Source organism: Canis lupus, chromosome 31, assembly GCF_048164855.1.
Source record: "Canis lupus baileyi chromosome 31, mCanLup2.hap1, whole genome shotgun sequence".
Taxonomy (NCBI): domain Eukaryota; kingdom Metazoa; phylum Chordata; class Mammalia; order Carnivora; family Canidae; genus Canis; species Canis lupus.
Window position 1 is genome coordinate 24,019,557 of NC_132868.1, and position 14,101 is coordinate 24,033,657.

Here is a 14,101-nt window from a genome sequence, read left to right on the forward strand (position 1 = left end):
CAGAAACAGATTAAAATAAACAAAGATTTCAGCTGCCACTTCAAGCCAGTGAGGAAGGGACATTATTCAGGGAATGATGAAGCACTGAGTGGTTGGGTGGAAAGAATGTAGCAACTTGTTTGTAAGGTGCTTAACCGCACTCATAATTAAAAAAATATAGCTTCCAATTAGAATGGCAAATTGAAAAAAAAAATGATAGTAAAGAGATCTCGATAGCTATGGGGAAGCAAGTCCTCTCTGACATGGTTGGGAATACTGTCCAGCCTCTTTGGAAGACAGTTAGGCAACACATATTAACCTAAAAATTGAATATATCTGTCGGTCAGGAATCTTCTTTCCAGGAATAAATCCTACAGATACTATATAGGTAGCACAAATAATTACCTGCAATGATGTTCACCAAAACAATGTTGATAATAAAATATTTGAAACAGCAAATGTCCATCAAAATGAGGCTGTTTATTTAAATACAAAAGGATTATATCCGCTCAACAAATACTAAGCAGCTGTTTAAAAAGGTGTGGCAGTGGCATCTGGTTGACTCAATCAACAGAGCACGCAACTCTTGATCACAGGATTGTTGAGTTCAAGCCTCACGTTGGATATAGAGCTTACCTAAATGAAAGGAAGGAAGGAAAGAAAGAAGGAAGGAGGGAAGGGAGAGAGGGAGGAAAAAAGAAAGGGAGGGAGGTAGGGAGGGAGGAGGGGGAAAGAAAGAAGAAAGAAAGAAAGAAGAAAAGAAGAAAGAAAGAAAGAAAGAAAGAAAGAAAGAAAGAAAGAAAGAAAGAAAGAAAGAAGAAAGAAAGAAAGAAAGAAAGAAAGAAAGAAAGAAAGAAAGAAAGAAAAAGAAAGAAAGAAAGAAAGAAAGAAAGAAAGAAAGAAAGAAAGAAAGAAAGGAAGAGAAAGGTGGGACAGGTTGCAGATGCTGACATGGAAAGGCCTCCAAGAGTTATCATTAAGTAAAAGGAATAAATTGTGGGACACTGTGTACATCCTGCTAGTTTTTCTGTAATAATTAGGGAAATATAGCTGTAGTATTTTCTCTCCATGAAAGATACACACATATACTCATATGTGCATAGAATGTCTCTGCTTAAAACTATCAACAGTGAGTTTTTCAGTATAAGGGGAATGAGAGTCCAAGGAAACAAGAGTAGGAGGGAAATTTACTTTTCACAGTTTCTTGTATATTTGATTGTATTCTTATATCTGTCATTCTAATCATTCCATACATATGTACATCTCTAGGGGTCAATTTTGAAGCCAATCGTCCAGAATGCAAACCAAGCATGTGATCGTTCAAGTCCCTGGATAGTTCACCATATCCAATTCAAAGGATAATACGTGAATTTATTTATGATGGCATACCTAGATTGCAGTAGAAACAAACCAGCAGTGTTAGCTATCTAAACTGCTGTTCTGAACTGGCCATTAAGGTATATGGATTAGTTGAGCTGCATCTGGACAGACTGAGCAGGCTGTGTGGTGGCCTCTGTTTAGCATGCAGCCACAGACACAGCCATGAATTTCAAAGCAGAGGAAGGGCTTGGTGCCAATGCCAACAGGAGATAAGTAAACCAAGCCCACAGTATTATTTGTCCCTAGGACACCCTCCATTTTGAGTGTCTCTGAAGCCTGTAATTAAACAGGAGGAAAAATAGGCTCTTCACTGGTGAACTCATTTATTAGGCGGTCAGAAGCCTGACTTCCGTCAGTGGAGTCAATGATCTTAAGAAATCCTGGGAAGGGAAACGGAAAACCAGAAGACTAGAAAAGAGATGAAGTGGAAATGAGGACAACATGTCTGGTATAGCTTTGGAAACTGGAACTATGACCAGCCAGATACATAGATTAAATCATTCTTGTGAAAAAAAAAAACAACAAAAAGAACACATGATTTCACAGCAGGTGGCTGACTGGGAGTATGGCAGCTGATTGGAGGTGGAATCTATACTAACAATAATACTGCAAACACCATGACTATATTTGGAGCTAAAATAAAAATTCACATTCATCACCATCTCTCTTTGCCAGATTGCTATTTATCTGTTGGCTTCTGTGACTTTTTCTACCACTTCCAAAGGCCAGCATGGGAGATTTTGCCTAAGACAGCAGTTCCCCTTGTGCCTTCCCTTCTCAGCATTATGACAGTTTGAAGGTCTTAGAAAATGAAGTCTGCCCATGAATGTCCTTTCACCTTTATTAATTTTAAGCTTTTTATTTTGAGGGAATTATAAATTCACATACAGTTTGAAGAGATAAAACAGGAGTCTCAAATACCCTTTACCCAGTTTTCTCTAACAGAAACATGTTGCCTTATATAATACCACAACCAGGAAATTGATACTGATACAATCCACTGCCTGTACGGTTTTTGTAGTTTATGTTTTATTGCCTAAAACTTGTGAATAAACCAGTATTTTTTTTTCCAAATGCAAGCATATGTGTGTGGATGTTAGCGAGTTGCTGTCACTAGGAAGTCAAGTTGAAGATGGTTGTCTGCTACTCATAACATGATGTCTTATGTTGTTAAGATTCTATGGACTTATATTTGATATAAGCATGGAAGGGAGGAAAACCCTTGGAAAGAATTGGGAAGAAAGAGTATATAAGATCATACAATATTTATGGAGTACTTGGATGTTGAACTAGATAATCATTATCTTTGTAAGAAGAGAATGGATAGATATATGTTCAATGGTAGAGTGCTGGTCATTTACCCAGCCTTTCTTTGATGCTGGGTAATAGAAGTAAGTAAATCCTGCAGGAAAGGATGGTCATGAGGTGGTATGAAACTATTATCTGGATTTGCAGCCTGGCAGATGTCCAAATTCCCTGATGCTCTAAAGTTCTATCGATATTTGTCCTTAAAGGTCATGGCATGCAGGTGTTCAAAAAAATTGAAGGACCCAAAATCAAGGGATTAAGTAAGAGTAAACAGAAGTTATGAAAAGAAGTGGGCAATGCGTAAAGGAAGGTCCAAAGGAAAAGGAAGGAGGCATCAATCACGTTCTTTATAGGAATTAATGGAGCAAGAGAAACTTCTAGAAGTCAGAAGGCCTGAGCTAAAGTCACTACCTTGCCACTAACCAGAAGTGTAACAATAAAACATTTATCTTCTCTTAAAACTGTTTTTCCTATAAGACAATGATAATAATATTAATTTGTCTCTTTCACATAATTTTTTAAAAGAAATCAACTTGAAAATACCAACATGAAATCATAAAATCAGACCAGGCATAGATATAAGGAATTGATGATTGGAGAATAATAGAATAAAATAAATTCAAAAATCAGTTCATGGAAACTATGGGATCCAGGGTTATGCAAGGAGGACTTTGAATGAGGCAGCATGTCTGGTTGTCCGATTTCATCATTTGGTTCTTCTCCACACTGAGAAGAAATACTGACCAGATTGCTAAACCAAGGTCAATTTTCAGTCTTTATCTTTCTTGACCTAATTGGCAAGTAACTTTACGGGGCAATCACTTTTTCTTTTAAATGCTTTCTTCACCTGGCTTCCAGAACAGTACATTTCCTGATTTGCTTCCCATTTTATTGACTGCTTCTCTCTATCTCCTTTGCCGATTTTTCCTCGTCTATCCAGACTGGACATGTTGGAGATGCCCTAAGGCTGAGCCTCAGGCCTCTTCCTTTTCTCTTTACATGCACATCTTCAGGAATCTCATTCAGTTTCATAGATCATCCTCCACAAACTGAGGACTCCAGAATTCATCTCTCCAATCCAAGTCTCTTCCCTGAACTTGTAGAACCAACTGCCAACTCCATATCACCATTTTGGATGTCTACTAGGCTTCAGCAAATAAACTTGCCCCAAATCTAGCTTCTGATTTTCCCGACCTCTCCTCTACTCTTTCATTCCCATCCACCTTTCCTATCTATACCAGTACATTACAACTGTTTCCTTTTGGTTGTTCAGGCTAAAAAGACTTGAAAACATTTTTTAGTTCTTTCTTCCATATACCATCTGCAGTCAATCAGCAAATCCCGTAATCTCTGCTTTCAAAGTATATATAGACCCCTATCACTTTCATTAGCTCCTTCAGTGACTTATCACCCAAATTACTATCACGTGTCCCCTGAATTATTTTGATGGCATCTTAGTAGGTCCTTCTGTTCTTACACTTGTCTGCCTACTGTCTACTCTCGTCTGGATACAGCAACCACAGTGATTCTTTTAATTATAAGTTGGATCCTGTCACTCTTCTGCACAAAACTCTTGAGTGGCTTCCTATTTCTCTCAAAGTGAAAAAAAACAAATCCTTGCAATAGTTTATAAAAACCTCTCAAAGCCTGTTCTCTCTTCCCTTTCAGGCCAGGTCTCTTCTTGACTCATCTGTTCCCAGCACACTGGACTTCAGGCTGTTCTTTGAACTTCCCAGGCATTCTCCTGCCTCAGGGCAGTTGCATTTGTTCTTCCCTCAGCCTTGAAGGCACCTATCTCATTTACTCCTGTGGCTTATTTCCTCACCTCCTCAAGCTCTTGGCCCAAATGCCACATTTTCATTGACGCTTTCCTCAACCGCTATATTTGATATTATGACAACTTTGTCCCCAGCCAACATTCCCTATCTACTCTTTCTGTAATTTACGTTTTCCAGAGAATTTTTGGAAAGGCCTACTTGTCATGCTATTGTTTCTCTCCCTCCTCTGAAGTGAAACCTTCAAGAGCAAATGTAATGGAACTAACATGAGTTCACTTCTTGGTGAGTTACAGGTAGAGACTACACCAGGTGGAGTTGTCACACAAGGAAACTTGATTTGCAGCAAAAAAAAAAGGGGGGGGGGAGGGGATCATAGAGAATACTTCCAGCCATGTATTTCCGAGAGTAGGGGTGAGCGGGTTCCATCTATTCAGGGTTAGGATAAATATTCAGAAAGGAGAGCTTTGTCATCATCTGTAAAGGCTGGCAAAGGTTGTATGGGCTTATTTAAAAAATGTGCCTATAAATGCATCCTATGTTGTGTTAATGAAGCTTGTGCTCCTCCTCAGGCAGAGACTTTAACATTACAATGAAGCAAAAGTTAACTGAAGGTGTGCCTGTGCTCTGGGAGCCAGTACAAACTGGATGGGGCTCTGGGCTCCTTATTTCTGGTAAGGAATGCAGGGCCTTGCTTGCTTTTCTAGCAACCCTGGAAGTTTTTACCACTGATTTATGGTCTCTGATGTGGTTAGGCTAGAGACCTGTTAGTTTGTGCATTTCCTTTGTTCCTTGAAAATCCTTAACTACTGAAAGTTTTGCATTTCTTTGTAGTTCTGAGGCTTCCTAGGAAGTTCTGCAAGAAGTGTGCTAAGGCAAGGAGAGCTGGTAAAGCCTGGATCACAGAAAATACTTGGGAGTGGGGTGGGGGTGCAAAAATAGCATCTCTTGTGTCAAGAAAGCTGTATCATTTTATTATCTATCTATCATCTATCTATCTATCATCTATCTATCTATCTATCATCTATCTATCTAAAGAAACACACAGAGAGAGCCAGAGACATAGGTGGAGGGAGAAGCAGGCTCCCCTCAGGATGCCTGATGCAGGACTCCATCCCAGGACTCTGGGATCAGGACCTGAGCCAAAACCATCCAGGTGCCCCTCATGTCTTTCTTTTACTCTAAATCCATAACTCTTTCTGTTTACAGGAAGGAAATTTGCCTATTGCTATTTTGTTCAGTATATCTCTAGTACCTACCGCAGCGCCTTTCACATAGTAAGCACACAATAAATATGCGTTGAATAAGGGAGCTAATCCACTGGTTAAGTGGTGAGTGAATGAGCCAGCTCAGAGAATCAGAAACAGCTGGCTGACAGAAGCTGCTTGTAGGAGAAGGCCAGACATTCGACAGTGAAGGCACCTTCCAGATCTAACGGGGGTGGGGGGCGGGAAATAAGCACACATCAAAGTCACTTTTGCTGGAATTTAACTGACCAAGCTAGTGTCACATAAATATAAAAAGGTGGGATCCCTGGGTGGCGCAGCGGTTTAGCGCCTGCCTTTGGCCCAGGGGCGATCCTGGAGACCCGGGATCGAATCCCACGTCGGGCTCCCGGTGCATGGAGCCTGCTTCTCCCTCGGCCTGTGTCTCTGCCTCTCTCTCTCTCTCTCTCTCTCTGTGACTATCATAAATAAATAAAAAAAAATTTAAAAAGGTATTAACCAGGAAAAACAATGCAGAGGGGAAAAAGAGAAACAGAATTTCCACAAATGCAGTTATTGGATGAATTTAAGTTCAGCTTGGGGAGATAGTGTCTCTGCTGCTTTTTGAATGGAAAAAAACTTGACATTGGTTTGTTCTACATTCATTATTAGATTGTACCAGCAACTAAGAGGCCATGTCTGAAATGGACCATTAAATATAGTCCTTTGCAGATTTAACACAAATTATATCACTCTGAAAAGTGCTTTGACATAACTTGGAGTTAAACATTTGCTGTAAGTGCCACTGTTTATGGTAATAATTGACAAACCATGCTTAGGTTAGATGTGAGTGAGAGTTGTTTTATTAACCGCTAACATTATTGAATTCTTGAAAATTGCAAATTCTGGTCGTGTTTTAAAAACAATTGAATAAACATTGCAGTTGCTAAATAGCTGGGTTTATTGCTTTGTAAATGTAATGTGACAGATATTAAACTCTACTTAGTTTCATCAACTTCAATGGAATTTTTTTCTTGTCAGATATTAAAAGTTTAGGATTCTAACTTCTGAATTTTATTTTTAAAAAGCATTACTCAAAAACATTGTGAATGCATGAGGGATAGTTTTTGTTTTCCTTTCAAACTAACTGAACCAGGAGTTTACTCCTTTGTGAGTCACAGATACCAGGTGGAGTTGTCACACAAAATAAACTTTATTTGCAGCAAATAAGGAGATCACGAGGAATGGCCTCCACAGCTGTGACTCCCGGAGAGGGTGAATGGGTAACTTTTGCTTAGGGTTTTGAATATTGAGGGAAGCCTTGTCATCTTACCTATAGGCAGGCATAAGGTCACGCACGCGCCTTAAGAAAACATGCCTAAACTACCTTGTACGTTATGTAAATGAGACGGAGGCCCCTCCTTGCGTGGAGATTTTATTTTAATATTATAATGAGGTAAAGGCAATTGCTGGTTTTTCAAGGGGGTTACTTCATGGTCTATGTGCAGATAGAAGTCAGGGGTTTAGCTCAGATGATCTGGGTAGTCTGGACTGGAGGGAGGTCTTGTCAGGGTCTTGTTCTTATGGGAGATCTTGTTATACCTCATCTGAGGTATGGTTTCAGGTTTCATTTCCCTGAGTTAAGAGGTAAGCCAGAAAGAAGAGCTTAAGGAAAAATGTAAGACAAAAGTTGGTGAGTACCAGCAGGTGTGCAGTAAAGTTCAGGTCTTGGGGTCTACCGGTGACAGTATCTCATGTTACTTATACCTTCATTTTGGGGTGCTTGGTTTTCTCTATTTTCATATAAAAATGAGTCAATATTTCTATCAAAAGAGTAATTAAAAAGACGTTTGAACTGTTGTGTTATTTTAAATACAGAAAAGGTAATGAGAAAATTCAGTTTATCAGTGTTGCTGAATTTGTTGCCATGACAGTTGGTAAAAGGCAAATGTGTCTTGCTAGCCACATTTATCTATATGGAAATTGGCTCAATTTGGTTTATAGAATAGATACATGCTCCAGGTATCTTATTTTATTGCCATACTTTGCACTGACCAAAATAGCCATAACTTTGTGGTCCATGGAGATTACCAACCATTAATTACTAAGTCTCTGTCACTGTGATGAGCAATTTACAAACATTAATTCACTTAAGTATTTTCATGTAAAATCATTCCACTTTATGCATGGAAAAAGTAAAGCTATGAAGCTTATGTAACTTGCCAAAGTTCACACAGCTAGGAAATAACAGATAGGATTAAGAACAGACAACTGTAACCACCAGCAATATGAATATACAAATGTTCTTCTTCTTTTTATTCCGAATTACTGCCTTCTAAACATGGGGTACAGAGTCATCGTTATATTACTGAGGAATACCAGCAATGGTCACTTAAATAAGATTTACTTCCAATGAACTTTGTTGGTACCCAATTGTACCAGATACTGGGATAAAGAGATGAAATCTCTAGTCTCGTTTCTCATCTGTAACACAGGCTGATTGGAATAGGTTTTCTTTGATAACTGTATAAAGAAAATGCTATTGGAATTTATAGACACAGCAATTAATTTCATGTTGAAAAGAACTGAAAACAATGACAGTCTATCCAAAATCTGTGCCTCCCTTCTTATAACACTAGCTTTCTTGAGCTTTTCATTATTCTATCCCCATGGATGGCTGGACCATATGCAATATCCATTCATTCACCTTATTAATGTTTAGTTTAGGCATGGTATGTGACCCAGCTGTAGACAATGAGATCTGAAAGGCAATGTGCTGTAGAGGACATGAATTATAGGAAATACTTCTCCACACTTATAAAATATTAATCAGAGAATGATAAAACCTTTCTGACTTTGGATATTTTGTGTTTAAAATGTTATGTCTGTGTCATAGCAGACTTCATGGAGGAGACAATATTGGAGATGGATTTGGAAAAACACATAGTGGTAAATAGTACAAAGGCATCTCAGTGGAAACAACAGAGTGAGCAGAGGTATATAGTCAAGATTGTGTAAGACTCATTTGGGGATTGGCAACCAGAGACTCCAATGTGGCTAGAACCAGTGATGCAGGGCCAGATCGGGGAGGCCTTAAATATTAAAGAGATTGTGCAAATTCTTACCTTCAGGAAATAAAACTGCTTAGAATATTTTTGAGCAGGACAATACTATGATCAGTGTCTCATCTAGAGATGACTCTGACTGGAGAAAATGTCAACTGAAGTGTTTGTGGTTATTAAGATCTAGATCCAGAAAGTGGCTACTTGTACTTCAGGATATTATTAATAATTAATCTTGCATTTAATTAGCTTTTATTCAGAAGTTAGGCATGCTAATCATTAATCAGATTCCTAGCAGGATGAAAATAATTTAGACTATAAATGTGCAAATTGTACCAAAACGTCAAGGAAGCAAAATATTCATTTTCCTATCATGTAATTTTGCCAGAAATTCTCTAGAATGAGGATTGTGAAAGAAAATGAAGGATTGACTACTGCATGCCCTAGGGAACAATTTATGCTCCATGGAGTCTGCATTCCACTGTGGCTGAGGGAAGGAGCACTTTGTCTTTATAATTTAGACTATAATTTGGGTTGTGATAGGGTGACACTAAGTGGCTGAAAAGGGAAAGGCTTAGTCAATAGAAATCAAAATAAGAACAAAAACTTGTACTTGTGGTGACATTTATGACTCCCAAGCAACAACATGAGGAAATTATACTCATAGTAACTTGGAGTCATTAAAAAAAAAATCAACAACTAGCAATTTCTTTCTTTCTGAATAGCTTAAAGATCTTTACAAATACATGATAAAAGCCAATGGAAATTGAATACTATAAGCTGAATTCTTAAATAGTATATTCTCCTTTTAAAAAAATATTAAATTCTGCTATTGAACTTCTTGATTCAGAGGCATATTTATGAGATAACTTTTTTTTCTTTTTTGGTATTATCAAGAACAATAATAATGATAATAAAGTAATAATTTTGCTGTTTGGTCTATAAAATGGACATTCAATGCAATATTTCGGAGCAAATGTACTCAAAATTACTCAAATAAATATATACATAATACTTAATTAAAATATTGCTTTTGGACCCCTTAAAAAATATCTGCATGAAGGTGGAAAGAAACATGTTTCCCTCTGGCACACTCTATAGTCAATTTGTGTTATTTCCAGGAAATACTTAGTGTTTTTAGAACCAAGCATCTGCATTTCTATTCACTGAAAATCAAAAGGACTTCCTAGTCCAATATGCATTCATTCATTCATTCATTCTTTATTTATTCAATCATTTTTTCATCCAGTAAATTCTAAATTGAACCAAATAAAATTATAATTTCTATTGGTTAAAAACAGCTAAACATTAGCAATTACATGTTATTCAACTCATTGTTTAGTAAATACTTCTGGATAATGGTGACAGATATATGGTATCTCTCTACGTGGACCCTGATACTCTAACAGGTGGTTAGTGCTAGGCCCATCAGTCTAACACTAACAACCTCCACTGGGGCAGCTCATTTTACGTTTGGATAATTCTCACAAAATGCAGATTTTTCCCCCCTAAACTGAGCTGAGATCTTTCTTTCTGAACCTTCTACACATTGGTTCCAGTTCTGGCTTTTGACTCCCCCACCCCCAACCCCCACAGAAAGCTACTCCATTTTATGTATCATTAGTCTGCATATATCAGAGAACCAATTCTGCATTTATTTCTGCTTCTATCTTGTGGTTTTATCTTCTCTGGATGAAATACTTTAGTTGCTTCCCCTGAAATGTGGTGATCCCAAATTGCTATTGGAAAATGGCCACTGTAGCTTCTCGTTGTGTTTCCTATCTGAGCTTCTACAATATCTCTCTCTCTGGCTTTCTTCTTGCCTCTCAGAATCTCCTGACTTTTCTCTGGATTCTTTTTTTAAAATTTTTAATACTAACCCCTTTGATTTCAGTGTTCCCAGGAGCCCATCCTCAGCCCTTTGCTTTGTTCACTAAAGGGGCCCTGTATACAGCATCTTGTTTTTTGGCTTCAACTATCATCTATATGTGAAATGTTTCCAGCTGTAGCTGAAAACTCTGAACTGCAGACCTTTATATTCAATGGCTCCATAGAGGCCTCTACCTAGAACTTCTATCTATACTTCCAGCTACACATATCCACTCCTACCATAGCCACAATACATCATCTTATATCAAGCTGGTATTTATTCTGTATCCTCCCTGTTATTTCTCCATCCATTCCATTACTAGAGGCCGAAACATAGATGTCCTCAGATAGCATAATTCTCATTCCTTGCTTATCTCCTTTTCTCCCCTCTCCCACACAAGAGGCGACAAAGCTATAGTAAAACTGTTCTTACTCTCTTCAATGCGTCTACTCTTGGATTTCTTGCTATACGAGAGCTGGAACCTATCAGCCAGACTCCCATGCTCCCATAAAGGTATTCTCATCTGTGGGTGGCTGGGTGGCTGTTAAAATTGGTATTTCTGTGGGAGTTTGAGGACTGGAATCTCCTATTATGCCAGTTTGCTGATGTCACTCTGTTGTTTGATTTTTGAATGTTAAACCAAACTTTTCTGGGGTAATCTCTAACTGGTCTTAACAATTATCCTTTTCTTTTTTGTAACAGCTTTATGGAGATAAAACTCACATATCATATGTCACCATTTAAAGTGTAAAACTCAATACTTTTTAATATATTAACGGAGCTGTGCAACTATCATCATGACCAATTTCAGGATATTTTTATTACTCCCAAAAGAAACTCTGCACTCTTTAGCTATCATTTCCTAACCCTCCAACTCCTCTATTCTAGGAAACCACAATCTGCTCTCCATCGCCATAGATTTCTCTATTCTGAACATATAATATATATGGAATTGTAGCATATGTAGTCCTTGAGATTGACTTCTTTGACTTCACATAATGTTTTCAAGGTTTATGAATATGTTAGCAATATTATCACTTCTCTACTTTTTATGGCCACATAATACTCCATTGTAGAGCTATGCCTCATTGTGTTTATCCAGTCATCAGTTGATGGACATTTGGATGGCTTCCACCTTTTGGCTCTTGCGAATAATGCTGCAGTGAACATTCATATACAGATTCTTTCGTGGACATATGTTTTAATTTCTGTTGGGTATATACATAGGATTGGAATTCTTGGATCAAATGGTAACTTTATATTTAACTTTTTGAGAAAATGTCATACTGTTTTCTAAAGCAGCTGTACTGTTTTACATTCTCATCAGCAGTGAACAAGGGTTCTGACTCTTCCATATACTTGCCAACATTTGTTATTATCTTGGGTTTAAAAAAATTTTTTTTTTATCTTGGGTTTTTTATTATAACTATTCTATTGCGTGTGACGTAGTATTGTCTTGTGGTTTTGAGAAGTGCTTTCCTAATGACCAATGACTTCTAGCATCTTCTCTTGTGCTTACTGGTCATTTGTGTATCTTCTTGGGAGAAATATCTACTCAAATCCATTGTCTGCCCATTTTAAAAATTTATTTGCCTTTTTACTATATGAGTTTTTATATATTCTAGCTACTTAGTTCCCATATGAGGTATATGATTTGCTAGCATATTCTTCCATTGTGTTGGTTGCCTCTTTTATTTTGTTGATAGTGTTCTTTGAAGTACAAAAAAATTTTATGGGGTGCCTGGCTGGTGCAATTGGAAGAACATGTGACTCTTGATCTCAAAGTTGTGTGAGCCCCACATTGAATGTAGAGATTACTTAAAAATAAAGTTAAAAAAATTAATTACAAAATTTTTTTAACTTTAGTGAATCCCAATTTATCTTTACTCTATGGTTACTTGTGTTTTAGTTTTCATCCCTAAAAAAAATGCATTGCCTAATTCAAAGATACAAAGTTTATACATAGTTTTTTTCTAAGAGTTTTATAGTTTTAACTCCTGCACTTTGTTGCGACTCATTTTAAGTTAATTCATCCATATGGTACCAAGAAATCTGCAGACATTTAAATTGTTATCTTATATGTGATGTGTCATTTTTTTCTGTTTCCAAGATATTCTCACTATCTTTGCTTGTTAGGTTGATTATAATTTGTATACTCATGGGTTTCTTTCGGTTTGTCTTGCTTGTCTTGGGAGTTATTGCCCTTCTTGAACCTGTAAATATATATCCTTTATCTAAAATTTTAAGGGATTGAGTCATTTTTTAATCTTCTTTTTTTTTCTGTCTTTACTCCTCTTTTCCCTCTGGGCACCAATTATGCATATGTTAAGCCTTTTAAGATTGTCCCAAAGGTCTTTGAGAACTTACTCATTTTTTTCGATCTTATTTTTTCTCCTCAAATTGGTGATTTCTATTGGTCTATGTTCAAGTTCACTAACATTTTCTTCTTTCATTTCCATCCTGCTAAGTCTAAAATTTCTTTGTTTTTTTTCTTTACAGAGATTTCCTATCATTTTGATATATTTCTTTTCCCTGTGAAGCACCGTGTAATACTACTTTAACATTCTATTTGATCATTTCAATATCAATATCATTTTAGGTTGTTATCTGTTGATCGCCTTTCTCTTAGAAAACTTCACAATTCCTAATTCCGTGTATGTCCGTTAATTTTAGATCATGTCAGGAAAACTGTGATGCTTAATTTTCATACTGTGGATTCTGCTCTATTTCTTTGGAAAACATTTTTGCTCTCTTTTCATCAATCAATCCAATTATATTTAGATTATAAATTCGATCTCATTTTCTGAGGATGATGACTCAAGTTTCAGATCAGTTTCTTAAAATGTTACTCCCTTGTTTGAGTCAGTTCTGTACTTAGTTGGGCTGAGACTTATGAGAATTTATTCCCAGAATTAACAGTTCTTTCCTTTGCTCTCTGTCATTTGCTCACATCCCCACCCTACCTGTTTTCTTTTTTTCTTTCCTGTGAACAGAAAAAAGTTATTGGAACTTCCACACTGTATCAATCTGAAGTTGTGGTTTACCTTCAAATACTTCTACGGCCACCTGGGTGGCTCAGCATCTGCCTTTGGCTCAGGTAGTGATCCTAGGGATCCTGGGATCGAGTCCTTCCATCAGGCTCCCAACAGGGATCCTGCCTATGTCTCTACCTCTTTCTCTGTGCCTCTCATGAATAAACAAGATCTAAAAAAAAAAAAAAAAAAGTTTACCTTCAAATACATCTAAAAAAAAAAAAACCTAAAAACTCACCCCCATAGTGTTGCTTCTCCATACCAGGACTCCTTTCTATAGTCTATAGTTGTTTTCCTTTGATTTGCTTGTTTGTTTTGCCTAGATTTTATAGCTTTTATCAACAGTAGGGTTTGGCTATTGGAAGCTCATGTAACTATACCAGACCTGGAATTTACATAATTGTTTTTTTTCAAGTGTTCTGCCCCATTTTTTTTTGGTCATATATTCCAGAGGGAATTATAGTTCTGATTATAGAGGAGAAAGGGTGTG